The sequence below is a fragment of the Gadus macrocephalus genome, chromosome 16, assembly GCF_031168955.1.
Source record: "Gadus macrocephalus chromosome 16, ASM3116895v1".
NCBI lineage: Eukaryota > Metazoa > Chordata > Actinopteri > Gadiformes > Gadidae > Gadus > Gadus macrocephalus.
Genome location: NC_082397.1, coordinates 2,970,781 through 2,990,949, shown reverse-complemented (window position 1 = coordinate 2,990,949; position 20,169 = coordinate 2,970,781). Strand labels below are relative to the sequence as shown.

The 20,169-nt window shown below is 45.4% G+C and overlaps 1 protein-coding gene and 2 long non-coding RNA genes across 4 annotated transcripts in view; all 3 read left to right on the top strand.

The window, feature by feature from the left end:
• Positions 1-20,169, top strand: part of LOC132475326 (B-cell receptor CD22-like) — an 80,001-nt gene that overhangs the window by 37,920 nt on the left and 21,912 nt on the right. Inside the window, exons 4-5 of one of the 2 annotated variants that reach the window (XM_060076452.1) lie at positions 8,279-8,455; positions 8,704-8,919. The gene's annotated coding sequence lies outside the window, so the exon portion shown is untranslated. Of the gene's footprint in view, positions 1-7,148; positions 7,338-7,500; positions 7,581-8,278; positions 8,456-8,703; positions 8,920-20,169 lie in introns of those variants that run through there. The other variant, XM_060076455.1, reaches the window with a different exon arrangement.
• LOC132475352 (uncharacterized) lies at positions 2,467-3,285 on the top strand. Its single transcript, XR_009529865.1, has 2 exons — positions 2,467-2,555; positions 2,652-3,285. It is a non-coding gene; the product is annotated as an uncharacterized LOC132475352 (long non-coding RNA).
• LOC132475350 (uncharacterized) lies at positions 11,344-13,557 on the top strand. Its single transcript, XR_009529863.1, has 3 exons — positions 11,344-11,492; positions 11,628-11,688; positions 12,677-13,557. It is a non-coding gene; the product is annotated as an uncharacterized LOC132475350 (long non-coding RNA).

Below are 20,169 nucleotides of genomic sequence, written 5' to 3'. Positions count from 1 at the left end.
CAAAGAATTTCACAGTCACAGACTAAAAACTGCAAGAGAGAATTTAGCGTTGGATCAAGTGTGATATTTAACACGGGTTTTGTAGATATGTAGATATGGGGGGTGGAGATGCAGAGACCACAGGAGGTCTGTTAACTTCCTGTTCGGGTTTCACACCTGTCTTGTAAGCAGCACCAGAGACACAAACTTGAAAAACAAAAACAAAAAAAAGCTGTTAATCTAGCCCTGCCGCTCTGAGAACTTTCTGCCAATGTGCAAATATAATTGCCAAGAGATTAGCTTTGAAGGGGAACCAGCAGGCACAGATATGTAATATTGTAAGTTAAAAGTGCTTCATGCTTCTTGTGAATGGGTTCCACAAATTAATTCTGTTTCTGTTGAAAGTTCCCATTAAAGTTAGACTATTAATGTTGAGAGTGAGATCTAGGTTGAGATCTTCAGCACGATCAAGAGGACAAACTAAGGGTCTTCTACCAGGGTGCAGAATGACCAGACGGAGAGTGATGGAGGTAATGATGTGTAATCCAAGCAAATAAATAACTATTTGAGAATGATACTCCCAGCCCGGGACAGTTTGAGGAAACCTAGAAGTGGTTAGAAAAAGGAACACATTTGAAGAATGAGTCTTGAATCAAAGCCTCCAGTGGGACCACAAATCCCCACCAAAGATCACAAAATGAATCAGAAAAACAGGAAGTTAAAAGCTTTTGTACACGTACTCTTCTGTCCTCTCTTCCCATCGGTCACTTCCTGTTTCTGTGTTTCAAAACACCTCAGCTCTGACCATTCGCTCGGCTCAGACAACACAGGGAAGCAAAGGAAGAGCAGGATGACCTTCACTGTCCACCCACATCTCTGGCTAAGAGAACTGAAAGTGCCTCAACGTCCTGTGGGATCCCGGATCAGATCAGATAGACCAGGTCCTGTACTCTCTGGTCCACTCTCCAAGACCCAATGCTGGCCCTGGGTAAGCCCCTTCAGAGACTATCTTGGATATTCAACTTTTAACTTCTAAATCTTTGTTAAATCTGCTTTCCAGGGTAACTGATTTTGAAAATGTCTCCATCTTCTTTTTAGGGACACTGACCCGACCTCAGAGTGGTAAAGCATACTTAATTCAGATGATAAGTAATGTAGTTTGTAACATTGTAGTGCTATGAATGGATCCGGGTCAAATCTTGAAATGCACAAGCCTAACCCAAGTTTAAAAAACGTAGGATACGCGTTTAACTCTATGGGTTTTATATCTACATGCTTTTGCATAATTCATTGGCCATTTTGGGTGACCAGGTAATAACATTCTGGCAACCACCACAACTGCCAAAATCTGATAGGAGTAGGATTGGTGTGTGCAAGACAGTGACAGCCTGAACTGCTACATATGCCTCCCCTAAAGGAAAAGAAATGTTGGCCGGCACTCAGTTGAATCTACAGCACCTGCTCATTGCCTGAATGTACTGCACATGTGAGGGGAGGTCTTCAAGGAGAGCTCAACTTACTCCACTTGTACATTGGTTTGTATGGTAGATAGCTCCTTCTATAGGCTACATACAGCTATTGCATATCCACTAATGCTGGGCTTACACCAAAGATTTTCACAGTCACAGACTAAAAACTGCAAGAGAGAATTTAGCGTTGGATCAAGTGTGATATTTAACGGGTTTTGTAGATATGTAGATATGGGGGGTGGAGATGCAGCGACCACAGGAGGTCTGTTAACTTCTTGTTCGGGTTTCACACCTGTCTTGTCAGCAGCACAAGAGACGCAAACTTGAAAAACAAAAACAAAAAAAGCTGTAAATCTAGCCCTGCCATTCTGAGAACTGTTCTGCCAATGTGAAAATATAATTGCCAAGAGATAAGCTTTGAAGGGGAACCAGCAGGCACAGCTTTGTAATATTGTAAGTTAAAAGTGCTTTATGTTTCTTGTGAAAGGGTTCCGCAAATTAATTCTGTTTCTGTTGAAAATTCTCGTTAAAGTTAGACTATTGATGTTGAGAGTAAGATCTAGGTTGAGATCTTTAGCACGATCAAGAGGTCAAACTAAGGGTCTTCTACCAGGGTGCAGAATGACCAGATGGAGTGATGAAGGTAATTATGTGTATTCCAAGCAAATAAATAACTATTTGAGAATGATACTCCCAGCCCGGGACAGTTTGAGGAAACCTAGAAGTGGTTAGCAAAAGGAACACATTTGAAGAATGAGTCTTGAATCAAAGCCTACAGCAGCCTGCATGGTGGGACCACAAATCCCAACCAAAGATCAGAAAATGAATCAGAAAAACAGGACGTTTTTGTAAACGTACTCTTCTGTCCTCTCTTCCCATTGGTCCCTTACTGTTTCTGTGTTTGAAAACACCTCAGCTCTGATCAGTCACTCAGCTCAGACAACACAGAGGGAAGCAAAGGAAGAGCAGGATGACCTTCAATATCCACCCACATCTCGCTAAGAGAACCGAACTCAACGTCCTGTGGGATCCCCCCGTCCGATCAGATCAGATAGACCAGGTCCTGTACTCTCTGGTCCACTCTCCAAGACCCAATGCTGTCCCTGGGTAAGCCCCATCTGACACTATCTTAGATATTCAACTCTTAGTTAAATCGGCTTTCCAGGGTAACTGATTTTGAAAATGTCTCCATCTTCTTTTCAGGGTCACTGACCCGACCTCAGAGTGGTACAGCATACTTAATTCAGATGATAAGTAATGTAGTTTGTAACATTGTAGTGCTATGAATGGATCCTGGTCAAATCTTGAAATGCACAAGCCTAACCCAAGTTTAAAAAACCTATATATATCTACATGCTATTGTATGATTCATTGGCCATTTTGGGTGACCAGTAATAACATTCTGGCAACGACCACCACTACCAAAATCTGATAGGAGTGAGTGAGAATGGTGTGGGCAAGACAGTGACAACCTGAACTGCTACATATGCTTCCCCTAAAAAAAAAAAAAGTAGGCCGGCACTCAGTTGAATCTTCACCACCTGTTCATTGCCTGAATGTACTGCAGATGTGAGGGGAGATCTTCAAGAACAGCCCACCCTACTCCCCTTGTACATTGGTTTGTATTGTAGATAGCTTCCTCTATAGGCTACATACAGCTATTGCATGCAAATCCACTAATAGGCTGATTTGGTTAGAAAATGTGAAATTCAGAAAAACAGTATGTGAAAAAAGATGGAGAATCTAGAAATCTAGAAAAAAGAGAGCAGGATGGAGGGAGTGAAGGGCGAGGAAAAATGTCACCATTATTAATAAATAACATGTAATTATGAATGTATCATGCATAATTTCTGTAATTGTATTTGTATTTATTACGATTATCACCATGATCTTATTTATTTACTTATTTCATAAAAATAACTTTTATCGTTTTGTATTTTCACACAGGTTACATATTGGTTAGAATTTCAAAAATCTTGGCCAGTAGCTCGACTAGCCTAAAGGCTACTAGGCTCTGTAATTAGTAATGATGCTACGGCGGACGTGATTGACGTGCGTCTGTTGAAGATGGATTTTAAGCCCTGAAAAAGGTGTCACGGACCAATGCGTTGTGTTACTTCCTATTCTGTCCATTCCCCTAGGTGAGTGTGTCGCACAAAGTGTCACATGACGAAGTCCGCTAAACACAAATCTGTAACGGGGGGGTTAGGCAGAACCCAAGTGCACAGACTGCTGGTGACAGGGGAGTCCAAAGGTTTTATTGATCGCACAGATGGTCAGGGTCGGGCAGGCAGAGTAAACGGGACAGGCAAGAGTTCGGAAACCGGCAGGCAATCAGGTAGACTGGGGGTACGGTCGCCGGGCGGGTAGCTGGGCAGGCGCGGGGTCGATATCCACCAGGTACTGTACCCCACGTCCACGGCGGACCGCCGTCGACGAGCTGACGGGGAGGAGGAGGCGGAACGGGAGGAGCCAGAGTGCTCTCCTGGACGGGGTTGACTCTGGAGACATGGAATGTCGGGTGGATCCTCATGGACCCAGGGAGCCGACGGTGTACCGCCTCCGGGTTAATGACACGAGGGATGGGGAAGGGGCCTACAAACCTGGGGGCCAGCTTACGACTCTCCAACTTAAGGGAGAGGTTGCGGTTGGAGAGCCAAACCTTGTGGCCAGTCTGGTAGACAGGGGCCGGCGTACGGCGCTTGTTGGCGGCGGCAGCGTGGCGGTCCGTGGATTTGATGAGGGCTTGTGCAGAGGGACAGGAGGACTCCTTCTCTAAGTCGGGAAACAGGGGTGGCAGATACCCGTGGGTGTATTGGAAGGGTGAGAGGCCTGTGGATGAGCAGGTGAGGGTGATATGCGCAAACTCACACTAGCTGGTCGGACCAGGAAGCCGGATTGCGGTTCACCAGACAACGAGGGGTGGTCTCCAGATCTTGGTTCACCCTCTCGGTCTCTCTATTGGACTGGGGATGGAAGCCGGAAGACAGGCTGATGGTAGCCCCAACTAGGCTGCAAGACTCCCTCCGGAAGACCGACGTGAATTGGGGCCTCCGATCAGAAACGACATCAGTGGGCAGTCCATGGAGGCGGAAGACCCAGGTCCGCTGGATGCCGGGATGGCAGGTGAGCCGTGAAGCATGCCCCCACTGGAGCACATCGGAGCGGAGGGGACAGGAACTGGGGGCTGATTTAGAGTGGCGGCCCGCACCCTCTCCACTATCTCCCAGGTGACAGAGGCGACGAGGCAGAAGGCTGGAACCATGGTGGAGGGTTCAACCGTCTCGTCGGGGCACTCGGGGAACTGTCGGGAGAGAGCATCAGGCTTAACATTACGAGAACCAGGACGATAGGACAAGGGGAAATTAAACTGGTCGAAAAACAGTGACCAGCGGGCCTGTCTGGAGTTGAGCCTCATGGTGGACTGAATATACTCAAGGTTACGATGATCGGTCCAAACCACGAACGGAACCCTGGTACCCTCTAGCCAGTGCCGCTACTCCTCCAAGGCCTCTGTTGCCAATGTCATAATTTCTCTCCGAGGGGGTTAGGCGGCGAGAGAAAAAGGCGCAGCCGGCTGCCTCTTGGCAGCCGGCCAGGAGGTCACAGCAGAGACCTTGGCTGGATCCATCTGCAGGCAGTCCTTCGCGGTGATATATCCCAGGAAGGAGACAGAGGGCGCATGGAACTCACACTTCTCTTCCTTGACGTACAAGGAGTTGTCCAAGAGGCTGGGGAGAACCGACCGGTTATGGGTGACGTGCTCCTCAAGATTGCGGGAAAAAATCCGGATGTCGTCCAGGTACACAAAGACAAACTTATTTAACAGATAATGCCTACCAGATGGTAGGCATTTCTCAGGTCGAGGTTGGTGAAGACCGTTGCCCCCTGGAGCAGCTCTGAGGCAGTTGAGAGTAGTGGAAGGGGATAGCGGTTCTTCACCGTGATGTTGTTCAGGCCTCGGTAGTCGATTCAGGGTCTCAGGGACTTGTCCTTCTTGCCCACGAAGAAGAACCCCGCCCCAGCCGGTGACGAGGAGGGTCGGATGATCCCCGCTGCTAAAGAATTCTGGATGTACTCCTCCATGGCCTCTCGCTCAGGAGCAGAGAGGGAGTACAAGCGTCCCTTGGGGGGTGAAGTGCCCGGAAGCAGATCGATGGCACAATCGTAGGGACGGTGAGGAGGCAAGGAGCTAGCCTTCAGGCTATAATGACTTGATTGTCTGATGCCTCATCATCCCAGCCAAAGAGTATTGGTACTATTAGTAATGGCTACTTGCCAAATCGAAAAAATAACTTCACACAGTGTGTCTTTTTCCAATGTATTTGTTATCATTCGTAGCGTTGATCAGCAGAGAAATAATTCGCCAAATTCGTTGACGTCGCTTAGCAACCGAATACGAATGTACTCTACAGCATTGAGAAGAGCCGTGTAAAAAGTAAGGGATAATGTATAGAACGCCGGTCATTATCGTGAAAATAAGCCCCGACAGGGCGAACAGGACACCGACGCGCAGCGAGGGTAATTGCTTCCCACTGAAGGGGCTTCGACCGGCGACGTTCTATACATTAACCCGCTTATTACACGGCTAAGTGGCAAAACGAAAAAATGACTTCACATGGTGTGGCTTGTTACAATTAATTTGTTACCAGAATTCGTAGTGTTGATCAGCAGAGAAATAGTCCGCCAAAGACGTTGACGTCGCTTAGCAACAGAAGACGCTGGGGTTGAAAAGTTACCGGACTACTTGAGGAGTGATACCAAAGACGTCATTATAGGCAAAAAGTCCTTTGTTTTCCTTGACAGCGGTCAATTTATATCTAGCATTCACAGCGAAGTTGTGAAGAGCCCATGCAAGTGAACGGAGCGTTCCACGGCATTGAGAAGACCCGTGTAATAATCCATAATAATTCAACTTGATTTATTTATTTATATATACATTTTTTTTAAAGTGGTGGGTACAAAATTATTCTTGACGAAATCTGGTGGGGACGCGTCCCCGGCGTCCCCGGCGTAATCGACGCCTGTGTGTACAGCTCTGATGGATTTCAACCTCTCTACTTTGCTCAATATAGCAATCGTTTATGAGTATGAATCTGAATCTTGTTGAATAAATATATATCAGGAAGAATGTGTATTTTGACCTCCGGCAGCCTTTTTTACGGGCACAAAAATACTCAGTATCCTGTCCAAGTTCTCCATTGAGGATTCATGTATTTTAGTACATTTAAAAAATAAACGTGTTGATGAATACATTCCAAATGTTTGTAAAGTAATGCAGATCACAACTTTCACCACTATGTGGCAGTAGATAATCACATTGAGGCATTTTATTTAGTAGGCTATTCAAACTCTATATATATATATATATATATTCTATTTCTATAATATATATCTATATGATCGTATCTTTATATATATTTACCAACTATATATAATCTAAATATATACGATATTCAACCCCTATATTCTTTATTTTACCTCTATATTTTATATCTATATTTTTTCATATTCTGTATTCTACATCAAACGTTATCCTATATGTAGTTTATATCTTTATTCTATATCTATATTCTACATCTATATCCTATATAATATGACTATATTCTATATCAAAATGCTACATGTTCTCCGCTGGTCAACTGACCACTAGTTATTTTCAGGGTAGCTGATAAACTGCACTGCCTGTTTATTGTGGTCTGGGTGAATATCCTCTTTCTACTTTGCATTTGTCTCTGAGGCCCAGCAGTGCATGGTATTCATGCAGTTCATATTAACTGTGTAAAGTGGAAGGAAGAGCTTGAACACATTTGTTTGAGTTATTATCTTAAACTGCAGGCAAAGACGTTTCCACAGACTTTTTCTGTCACACCAGCTACCTCCTTCATAGTAAGAATATTTTTTACTTGAATTATACTGGTTTACTAAAGAAAGTAACATTCCTATATCAAGCACAATAACCAATTAATGCGATAAAATGAATACAAAGAATAGACATAGAACTATGTATTATGTTAGTTAAAATTAATACATATTTTGTTTATATCTGTAGAACAACGCCCTGAGAGAAACAAACTATGAATCTTAGAACAGCTGCAAGAGGCTTTGTAGCTTTCCTTCTGTCAGTACCAGGTTTGTACATTTAAATAACAAATATGTTCTGTTTTACTGATTATTGTAGCGCTGCATTTGAGATTTTAAACAGGCTTGTTGACCATTTCCTGATTACCAGGCAACTCAGAATTCAGTACAACATTGATGGGTTAACTGAGTTCCTTTTTAAAGTGGAACAGACTTAAGTTGAGTCTGTGAACTTATTGTTAGAAGCCAAGATTGGTCTCCTGCCTTGTATTGTGTGTGTTTGTGCACTCTATCCCTTGATGAGATGTAGGATGATAAATCTATGCTGTAGCTGGTTTATCACTAGCTGTCTCACTGTATTCACCACTAGGTGTATCAATAGATTTTCATTAGCTGCATATTGTTGGTGACCATGTTGTTCTTGGACGTTTCTCTGACAGCTCAGTGTTCAGCATGTATCTCTAGTTGCAGGTGCACCTAGCCACAATCTCATATGTATCTTGTGATCATGCATTTCATCAGCTGAACCATAATTCTCATGAGATGTGTTTGTTTTTTTACAGCATTACAGGGTTATAATAACTGGGCAGTTAATTACCCAGTTAGAAATGTCTGCGGTTTGAGAGGATCAACAGTTGAAATCAGCTGCACCTATAAATACCCTAAACACCTAAAAGTGGAGAAAAGATGGTGGTTTACTAATATACACAATGAGCTAGTAGATCTGAGAGATGATACAGACCATACAGGTCGTATTGATTACCGCTGTGGAGAGCCCAGGTGTGGGTCCTACAGCTGTACTGGAACGTGTACACTGATAATCAAAGGCCTGACACAGAGTGACTCTGCTGAATACAAGTTTAGGGTTACAACAAACAAAGGAGAGGCATATAGTGATGACCCTGGAGTGAAGTTATCTGTGACAGGTAAACATTGATTACTAATGAATCTATTCCACTGTGTGTGTGTGTGTGTGTGTGTGTGTGTGTGTGTGTGTGTGTGTGTGGGGGTGGGTGTATGTGTGTGTGTGTGTGTGTGTGTGTGTGTGTGTGTGTGTGTGTGTGTGTGTGTGTGTGTGTGTGTGTGTGTGTAGGTGTGTATGTATGTGTCTGTGTGTGTGCGTGTGTGTATGCACCTGTTTATTCATTTTTGCGTAATTTCTTTCCTGGCCCAGATATCCAGATGGAAGTGGTCATTCGTCCTAGCAGTCTTTACAGGGTACAGCTGGAATGTCACAGCATGTGTGATTCAACTGGTCTGACGTACACCTGGTACAGGAATGGAATTCCTCAACAATATCAAAGAAGGTTTCACTGGTTCTACATTAACTCTGACTACAGTGCTTCATGTGCTGTTCAAGGATCCAAACATCTCACCTCTCCATCAGTGTGTAAGAACTCCACAGTACACTGACACAAGTCTGAACGTAATGGGTCTTTAGTGTAACAAAGTACATGTAATTTAAGTATGAATATCATATATGTTGAGGCAGGCTTCAGCCTCATGGTAGGCCTAACAGTAGTACAGGGTGGGCTACTGCTACTACTGAACATTTCAGATTTGGGTAGAACAGAAACATACACTACTTGCTTTTGATTTCATCCGTATGAAAAGCAGGATAACTACTAAGTTTGAAGCTATCAAATGTGTGAAATAGAAAAATAGCCGACTGCATAGATTTCCCTCTGGATTATAATTTTCGAAGATAATTCAGATAAAGGGCTGTCCAGTTGTTATGGACGGTTCCTTATTCGTTTTTATTTTTATTGACATTCTGACCGCAGACAATCTATAATGTGCCACGTAAAATGACAACCTGCAAGTTGCACTTAAAAATAAACTGGATAAACTGGATTCAATACAATGCTTGGACATGCTCATGACACTAGCCTTACAACTTCCTAATGCTTTCTTTTTATACTTGGGTACACAAACAAATGTTATATAACTATCTACAGACGCTCCAAAGAACCCCTCAGTGAGTGTCAGGAATCCCTCTGGTGTAATAAAGGAGGGCAGTTCAGTTAATCTGACCTGCAGCAGTGATGCCAACGCAGCAGCTGACTACACCTGGTTCAAGGACAACCAACCTCTGCTCTGGGAACCAAGTCAACCCAGTAGCAGCGAGGCCAACCCAGTAGCAAAGTACACCTGGTCCAAGGTTCCTACAGATCATTCCCTCGGACACAGTGTCCAAGGACAACAGCTTTCCTTTCATCCCATCCAGTCTTCAGACTCTGGACAGTATCTCTGCACAGCTGAGAATGACCTTGGGACAGAAACTTCCTACCCATTCTCTATTGATGTGAAATGTGAGCAAAAGAACACTCAGAATAACATCATAACACAGATGTTAAAGTTTGTAAAAACCATGTCAACATTAAGATGAATCATCTCAATTCGTCCTGCATTCCATTCAATCCTCAAATGTCTTCTTTATATCATCATTCATATCAATGTACATCATGTTTGATTTACCTCTAGATGGGCCTAAACACACATTTGTGATACCAAGTCCCCCTGGTGAAATAATGGAGGGAGGTTCAGTGACTCTGAGCTGCAGCAGTGATGCCAACCCAGCAGCTGACTACACCTGGTTCAGGGACAACCAACCTCTGCCCTGGGAACCAAGTCAACCTTATACCTTGGACCCAGTCAGCTCTAAAGACAGGGGAACGTACCGCTGCCACGCAGAGAACCAATATGGATATCTGGGCTCCAACTCGGTTTTCATAGATGTCCTGTGTAAGTGGAAAACGTAAAGTGATTTATTAACACAGAACATGGATATTCAACCACACAAACACACAAATAGAGGAGTTGAAACTACAAAGGAAATCTGTTATATCAAAAAATATATCTATCCAAAGGAGGACTCCAGCATACATGCTCATAGTGTCACTTACAAAGGTAAACTGCATAGTTGTTTTCAGTAGTTTGAAAAGCTTACCCTGGCCCAGTCCCCAAGTAGCTAACAAGAGCCTCAATCTACTCAACAAACAATTAGTAACGCACAAACCAACATGAGTCAAGACACAGTGGCAGCTATGATTTGCAGCTTGTAAAATCTGTACTGTCTAATAACATATTTGCTATATCCGGTATTAGAAATGTTTAGCTGCTATTCATGTATTGCTATATGCCTGGTCAATTAGGAGTCACTGTGATAGTTTATTATTCGACAGCAATCCTATTTTATTATTTAAAACAGCGTTCTGTATCCCACTGACATTGCAGTTTTGTGCGCGGTTTCTTATCTTAAGGATGTACATATATCATTGTGTTTATGACAGACGCTCCAAAGACCCCCTCAGTGAGCGTGAGACCCCCTGGTGGAATAAAGGGGGGCGGTTCAGTGACTCTGAGCTGCAGCAGTGATGCCAACCCAGCAGCTGACTACACCTGGTTCAGGGAACATGGAGGCTCAGTGGAGGAATTAGGAGAGAACTACACCATCAGTAACATCACAACTGAGCTTGGAGGAAATTATTACTGTGAAGCTCGTAATGCAGTTGGACTTAAGAATTCAACTTTGATGTTCCTTAATGTGACAGGTAATTTGTTCCTTTAAAATAGCACATTGTTTAAATTCAGACCAAACACTTGATTAATACTTGAGTACCAGCACCATCGATGGTAAGACACAGACTCATGCAACGGCTCTATTCAATTTGTGATTGGCTTAAATTATGTGTTGCCACTTTTATTAACTTTGGTGCTGTACAAGCAGTCTTATTTGTGTACCCAGTGTACTCTAGAAAGAGTATCCATAATTTTCCTCAATTGGAGATCTGTCACATCTAGCCGCTAATATATATACGGACAGTATTTCATCCTTCACATGAATCAAGTGTTAAATCACTGTGTTTCAGCCACACCATCATCAGGGCCTACAACTGTGGCAGCAGGAACTGTAGCTGTTTTACTGGCCACCATGCTCCTCGTCATCTTCCTCTGGATGAGGTGAGATATTCTCTCTCTATCTCTCCAAAATCATCATCATTTGAATCTATTCAACTGAATCTCTTCTTCTTCTTCTTCTTCTTCTTCTTCTTCTTCTTCTTCTTCTTCTTCTTATCTCTCTGTTCTCTTCCCCAGAAGAAAGAGGGCTTCTAGGAAAGCGCGTGGCCAGGGAGGAAGGCCAGATACCAGGGAGGAGGTGAGAGACAGGAAGCTATTTCTTACTATGACTCCTTTACTCCTTCCACTACCGACTAGTGTGGTGGAAGTACCCCAAGCCCATACCTCTAAAATCTCATGTACTTGCAGTTTCTGTAACTCCTAGACCATTCGCTGCGAGACCAATAAGACAATATGCAAATACAATGCCCAAGAGATTAGCTTTAAAGGGGAACATTACGCAAGGGGAACCAAATCAAATAGCATGAATGCTTTTTTATAATGCTAACGTGACTCTTAGATAGAAACGTGTCAATGGACGAGGTTACGTATTAAAGTTGTATTCACGTTGTGTTTTGTTATGTCTATTCATGCAATGTAGTTTCATTCTAATGAAATAGCATCAACATTTATTAACTTATTGTTACATTTCTAATTTATCATTAAATAAGTTGACTACCCATACAGCTGTGGCTGACGTTATGGGGCAAATTAAATTGTCGGTTAGCCCATTGCTGATATCCGTGGTCATATCAATCATACCAAAGATAACTTTACGAGCACCGAAATCCCAGACAAGTTGGACCTTTGGGGCAACTTGTCCAGGTTCCTTTTTTTTTGTGAGATCAAGAGTGATATATATATATGTATATATAATATATATATATATATATATGTATGCATAATATATATATATATATATATGTATATATATAGTGCGATCTTTGCTGAGATCAAGGGGACATACAGAGAGACTTCTGCCAGTGAGCAGAATGAGAAGACTGAGTTATAGAAGTAGTCATGTTTAATCCAAGCAAACAAACTGTCACTGAACCCTAGCAATGATTAGAAAGAGGAATATGTTCAAGAAGAAGAGTCTTAAAGTGAAACCTACAGCGGCCTTCACTGTGGAAGCACTAGTCACCCCCAACGGTCTCTAAATGAACCATAAAAACATGAGCTTCTGAACAGCCATTTAGGAGTAAAGTGTTTTCTAAATGTACTACTCTGTCCTCTCTCCCCGTCAGTCTCCTCCGTGTCCTGTGTATGACAACGTCTCAGCTCTGACCAATCGCTCGGCTTCTGCAGCACAGAGAGAACCAATAGAAGAGCAGGATGAGCCTCACTATGCCAGCATCCACATCTCTCGCTCTAAGAACCAGGAAGTGCCTTGTGGGTTTGCTGGTGTTCTGGTAGAGTCTGATCATACAGAGCAGGTCCTTTACTCTGCCATCAACCTTAAAAGACCCAAGGCTGTCCCTGAATAAGCACTCTTGATAGTTCTCGAAAATAAACTTTGAGGCTTGAGACTTCATCCTCCAAAGGGACAGCTTGTGGAGGCAAAGGCAAAGCCATTTATAAACATGTACAATTTACTGAGTTTCTTAACTTCTCTTTTTCACTTCTTCTTTTCACTGAAAGTAAACTGATGTAAGATCGGTATACCACCCTCAAATAAACATCCCAGAAAATGCATTATTTTGATATAGAATCAGCATAACATTTCTACCAACAAATTTGTATTTTATTGTCAGAATCTTCACAGTGATTGTGTATATTGTTTAGTTTGTTAGTTGCTAAGAATATTCCTCTCGCGAGAGAAAAACGCTTTAAATCATTTCTTTGTCTGTTGATATGGGTGATGCTATCACAAAAAAAAGAAAATAAATAAACTTATCACAAAAAGTAAGGAAATTTGTGTATGGTTGATTATTTATCTATGGTTACAATGCTCTTTGGCAATAAATCTTATACCGTTGGAAAGCCTGTATAATTCCCTTTCGAATGGTGCCCCATTTGAAAGGAACAAGCACTTGTGGGATGAGCAGCAGAGCTGAGTATGTGGGTTGCGCCCTTGAAAAATTTGCCAAATCTTCTCTGCCAATCCCAAACAGCCTATTCTGCCATTGACTCGTTTGCTGTTTGTTGGATCGGATGATTGAAGTTTGAAGAAACAAGACATATTGGCAATTAAACAATTTGTTCATTTCACAAACAGGAGCCTCAGTAGCGTAAGGAAGAACCATACACAGCCACAACAGCCTGGCACCTCCTCCTTATGCTGTCAACAGCCAGGTCACACACTGCTGTGGGATGGCATCCCATTCTTCAACCAGAATTTGTCGCAAATCAGCCCATGTGGTTGTGTTGGTCACTCTGGGACTAACAGCACGCCCAAGCTGATCCCACAAGTTTTCAATGGGGTTGTGGTCAGGACTGCTAGCAGGCCATTCCATCCTCTCCACTCCCACATTCTGGAGGTAGTCTCTGATAAACCCAGCCCTGTGGGAGCGAGCGTTGTCATCTTGGAGGATAGAGTTCGGTCCCAGACTGTGGGGATATGGGATTGCCACTGGTTGCAGAATCTCATCTCTATATCTCTGTGCATTTAGATTGCCTCCAATGATGACAAGCCTTTTTTTTTTCCAGTGAGGGAGATGCCAGCCAAAATCATCACACTGCCTCTGTCACGCCAAATTTGTACCGGCTGCCAAAACCTAATCCATTCCAAACCTGCCTGGCAACAGATGATCGCGTCGTCCGTTGCCTGGCAACGGACGATCGCGTCGAATGACGTGAAAGGTTCACGAACATTCGCGAACCTTCAAGCTCGTTCACATAAAGTAAAAAAAGAAGTGTTATCTAGCGATCCGTTATCTGTATTGTGCTATTTCGTCCTTGACCTGCTTTAAACACTCAGTTTACTTGCTAAATTTGATTAAACAATTAAATACAATACAAATATAAAGTAAAAACAAGTGTTATCTAGCAATCCGTTTTCTGTATTATGTTATTTCGTCTTTGGCAACATGAGCGCGAATGTTTTTTGAAACCCGCTTTAAACACTCAGTTTACTAGCTAAATTTGATTAAACAATTAAATACAATACAAATATAAAGTAAAAACAAGTGTTATCTAGCGATCCGTTATCTGTATTATGTTATTTCGTCTTTGGCAACATGAGCGCAAATGTTTTTTGAAACCTGCCCGGCAACGGACAACCCTTACGTAATCAGTTGTCCGTTGCCTGGCAACGGACAACTGATGACGTGCCCGGTACAAATTTGGCAGCCGGTACAAATTTGGCAGCCGGTACAAATTTGGCGTGACACCTCCACCAAAAGATGTTATTCTATCGGTGCAGCAATCAGCATAGCGTTCTCCAAGTCTTCTCCACACTTTGAACCTACGATCCAACTGCCGTAGGCAGAATCTGGACTCCTCACTGAACATAACGTTCCTCCACATGTTCAGGTTCCAGTGCACGTGTTGCCGACACCAGTGCAAACGGGCCTGACAGTGAAGGGCAGTCATGGCAGGACTCCTGGCAGCCCAATGAAACCGGAGTTTGGCTGCTTGTAGTCTGTTCCGGATTGTCTGGGCAGAGAGCCGTTGGCCATATCGTCCTGCAAACCTTGACTGCAAACCTGTAGAAGACAGCCTACGGCACCCAAGTGCTGACAGGGTGATAAAACGGTCTCCAAGGGGTGTCGTCTTCTTGGGACGCCCACTTCGCGGCCTGTCTTTGACATCCCCTGTTATATGGAACATGGCCTTCAGTTTGGAGAGGGTACTAGTGTCAGGTTCCACAAAATGGCAGACGAGAACCCAATAGCACGACAAGAGAAACAGTTCAGGTGAAGAAACATTGTTTATTCCAAGCAGAGGTCAAACCAGGTAGTCAATCCGTGTAGCAAACAAATTCAGTAGGAGCAGGCAAAAGAGAAGGTCCAAAGTCCAAACAGGTAAGTCAATCCAGTAGGCAGGTCAATCCAGTAGAAGCAGGCAAAATGGAAGGTCCAAAGTCCAAACAGGCAGGTCAATCCAGTAGGCAGGTCAATCCAGTAGAAGCAGGCAAAAGGGAAGGTCCAAAGTCCAAAAAGGCAGGTCAATACATGAGCAGGCAGGTTCAGGATCAGAATGAGAAGACGCGGGAGAGCTAGGTAAACACACTAGACAATCTGGCAAAGAACTGAGGGAAATGGACCGGTACATATACTGAGGGGCTGATTAGCTGATGAGGAGCAAGCGAGTATGGGGGTGGGGCAGGCCAGGTGAATGAAAACAGCAGGTAATGCAGAGTAGGAGGGAGTGGCAGTCTGAAATGACATGAGTTAGTGTGGCAAAACAGGAAACAGACAAATGAAAAACTAGAACCTTGCTGAAGTTGTGACAACTAGGGATCGCTCCAACTAATGCCGCAACTTGGTTTTGCGGAACACCAGCTTGAAGTTGCCCAATCAGGTGCCAATCAGGCGGCTTTTTTCCCCTCGAAATAGGTCCGAAAAAGTCGGGTCGTCTTATATTCGGGGTCTAGTATTCAGAGCGCATCATCTCTTCTTCGCCTCTCCCTTTAAATGTCAATACACATTTGCGGCCCCAGGTGGCGCCAAAAATTGGTTCCGGGAAGGAGTAGTCCAGCGTCCTTAACAACCAGCCCGTTACCGGTGTTTAAAGATGGAAAGACAGGCTGGCCATTTAGAGACAAGTGGCTCAAAAGTGGGTCAGGTCAATCAACAACAGTGGAGGAGCTATGATGTCCATTTTAAAATAATGGTCGTCAATAAGGCAGAGTCAAGTAACAACTGCCAAGCTGCCAAGAAGTTCGGGGTCACGGAGTGTAACGTAAGAAGATGGCGAGCACAAAAACAACGTCTCAAATATGCCAACAGTCAACGCAAATCTGGTCTGCAAATCTTTTTTTCTAAATGTTTGTGTTGAAAACGGGGGGTCTTCTTATAATCAGGGTCGTCTTATGTTCGGACCAATACAGTAGATGAGTTGTAGTTTGTAACATCGCAGTGCTACGAATTGATCCTGGTTAAATTTTGAAATGCACAATCCTAACCCAAGTTTAAAAAACATAGGATACGCGTTTAACTCTATGGGTTAATATCTACATGCTATTGTATGACTCATTGGCCATTTTGGGTGACCGGGTTATAGCATTCTGGCCACCACCACCACCACCACCACCACCAAAATCTGATAGGAGTGATTAGGAATGGTGTGTGCAAGACAGTGACAACCTGAACTGCTATATATGCCTCCCCTAAATGAAAAAAAAGTTGACCGGCACTCAGTTGAATCTACAGCACCTGCTCATTGCCTGAATGTACTGCACATGTGAGGGGAGGTCTTCAAGGAGAGCTCAACCTACTCCACTTGTACATTGGTTTGTATGGTAGATAGCTCCCTCTATAGGCTACATACATGCTATTGCATGCATATCCACTGCAAGGCTGATTTGAATACAAGGGCGCTGCTGATGTGATACACCTGTCCTCCACTGAGACCGAAAGAAAAGTAGCCCTGAATGCTGGCAGCAGTTTGAATTGGTGGGGGGTTAGAAAATGTGAAATTCAGAAAACAGTATGAGAAAAAAGATGGAGTATCTAGAAATCTAGAAAAAAGAGAGCGGGATGCAACGCGGACCAACGCGCTGTGGAGCCGCCGGCGTAGACGATAATGCGCCGCCTGAGAGCTGTGATGTCATCGTGGAGCTGAGGGACATGAGAATGATGAGGATGATGATGTCACCTTCCTACTGTGGCGAACAGGGCACCCGAGGGACACGAATGCTGTGTAGTGTTGTTTTTTTTAAGTGTTTGTGTGTGTATTGTGTCCTCACACACGGTCTGCATTTTACATTCTATATTTATGCAATAGATGCTGACATCAAGAAAGTGTCCACAGACACTCCCACTCTCACTTGTCATGCATACAAACTCTGTATATGAAATGCAACCGCAAACTATAAATAATTGTACATTTCATCTTCCATCTCTCTGTCTCTGTCTCGCTGTCGCTCTCTCGGAGGATGAACAATAGAGGGGATCATGTCCTCTACCTCCATGGTTAATCAGAGCTCGCGCCACTCCCTGCCACGGCGCTCTTTAATAAATCACCTGAGACGACAGGCCTGTCCACACAACCTGGAGCCTACTGTCTCTCTACCTCTTTCTCTCTCTCTATAGACCCATACCTCGCACGCTCTCTCCCTCTGTCTCTCTACCTCTCTGTATACATCTCAACCTGGCTCTCTCTCTCTATAGCTCTGCCTCGCTCACTTGCTCTCTCTCTCTTTTTATCCGTCTTTCTCGTTCTATCTCAACCAGGACGATACGCAGCCTTTCCATTTACTTATCCCTAACTCCCTCCCTTTCCTTCTCTCTTGCTCACACACTCTCCCTCCCCCTTTGTTTTTCCTTATCTAACTCCTTCTCCCATGCCCCCCCCCCCCCCCCCCCTCATCTCACCTTTACTCCTCGTCTCTCATTCGTCTTACTTCCTATTCTGTCCATCCCCCTAGGTGAGTGTGTCGCACAAAGTGTCACGTGATGACGTCCGCAAAACACAAATCTGTAACAGGGTATAGGCAGAACCCTGGTGACCGGGGAGTCCAAAGGTTTTATTGATCGCACAGATGATCAGGGTCGGGCAGGCAGAGTAAACGGGACAGGCAAGAGTTTGGGAACCAGCAGGCCATCAGGTAGACTGGGGGTACCGTCGCCGGGCGGGTAGCTGGGCAGGCGCGGGGTCGATATCCACCAGGTACTGTACCCAACGTCCACGGCGGCGGGAGCGAAGGAGGCGCCGGACAGTGTACACCGGGCCGCCGTCGACGAGCTGAGGGGGAGGAGGAGGCGGAACGGGAGGAGCCAGAGGGCTCTCCTGGACGGGGTGGACTCTGGAGACATGGAATGTCTGTTGGATCCTCATGGACCTAGGGAGCCGAAGGGGTACCGCCTCCGGGTTAATGACACGAGGGATGGGGAAGGGGTCTACAAACCTGGAGGCCAGCTTACGACTCTCCAACTTAAGGGGGAGATCGCGGGTGGAGAGCCAGACCTTGTGGCCAGTCTGGTAGACAGGGGCTGGCGTACGGCGCTTGTTGGCGGCGGCAGCGTTGCGGTCCGCGGATTTGGTGAGGCAGATACCCATGGGCGCATTGGAAGTGAGAGAGGCCTGTGGATGAGCAGGTGAGGGTGATATGCGCAAACTCTACCCACACTAGCTGGTCGGACCAGGAAGCCGGATGCGGTTCACCAGGCAGAGAAGGGTGGTCTCCAGATCTTGGTTCACCCTCTCGGTCTCTCCATTGGACTGAGGATGGAAGCCGGAAGACTTGCTGATGGAAGCCTCAACTAGGCTGCAAGACTCCCTCCGGAAGACCGACTTGAATTGGGGCCTCTGATCAGAAACGATCAGTGGGCAGTCCATGGAGGCGGAAGACCCAGGTCCGCTGGATGCCGGGATGGCAGGTGAACCGGGAAGCATGCCCCCACTGGAGCACATCGGAGCGGAGGGGACAGGAACTGGGGGCAGGCTGATTTAGAGTGGCGGCTCGCACCTTCTCCACTATCTCCCAGGTGACAGAGGCGACGAGGCAGGAGGCTGGAACAATGGTGGAGGGTTCAACCGTCTCGTCGGGGCACTCGGGGAACTGTCGGGAGAGAGCATCAGGCTTAACATTACAAGAACCAGGACGATAGGACAAGGTGAAATTAAACCCGTCAAAAAACAGTGACCAGCGGGCCTGTCTTGAGTTGAGCCTCTTGGTGGACTGAATATACTCAAGGTTACGATGATCGGTCCAAACCACGAACGGAACCCTGGTACCCTCTAGCCAGTGCCGCCACTTCTCCAAGGCCAGCCTCACCGCCAGAAGCTCCCTGTTGCCAAAGACATAATTATCTCAGAGGGGGTTAGGCGGCGATAGAATAAGGCACAGGGGTGAATCTTCTGGTTGAAGGATGAACGCTGGGAAAGGACCGCCCCTACTCCCACACCGGATGCGTCCACCTCCACTAGGAACTGACGCTCGGGTTCGGGGATCTGAAGGATGGGGGCGGTGGTGAAGCGAGTCTTGAGGGTGTTGAAGGAGTCTTGTGCCTCGTCAGACCAGCGGGAGGGGATCTTGGGTGAGGTGAGGGCCGAGAGGGGGGAGGCGATGGAACCAAAGCCTCGGATAAACCGCCGATAGAAGTTGGCAAACCCTACGACACACTGCCGCTGCTTCCGTGTTGCTGGGGCTGGCCAGGAGGTCACAGCAGAGACCTTGTCTGGATCCATCCGCAGGCAGTCCTTCACGATGATGTATCCCTCCCAGGAAGGAGACTCGCACTTCTCCACCTTGACGTACAAGGAGTTGTCCAGGAGGCGGCGGAGAACCGACCGGTGACGTGCTCCTCAAGATTGCGGGAAAAAATCTTGATGTCGTCCAGGTACACAAAGACAAACTTATTTAACATGTCCTGCAGCAGGTCGTTGACCAGCGCTTGAAAGACTGCCGGGGCGTTGGTCAAGCCGAAGGGCATTACAAGACACTCGTAATGGCCCGTTGGTGTGTTGAAGGCCGTCTTCCACTCATCATCGTCTCTGATGCGGACCAGATGGTAGGAATTTCTCAGGTCGAGCTTGGTGAAAACCGTTGCCCCGAGTAGCCAGGCGGACAGGTAGACACGTGGACAAGGGGTGGCACTTCAACTGGTTTGCAACTACTGCAATTACGAGGAGC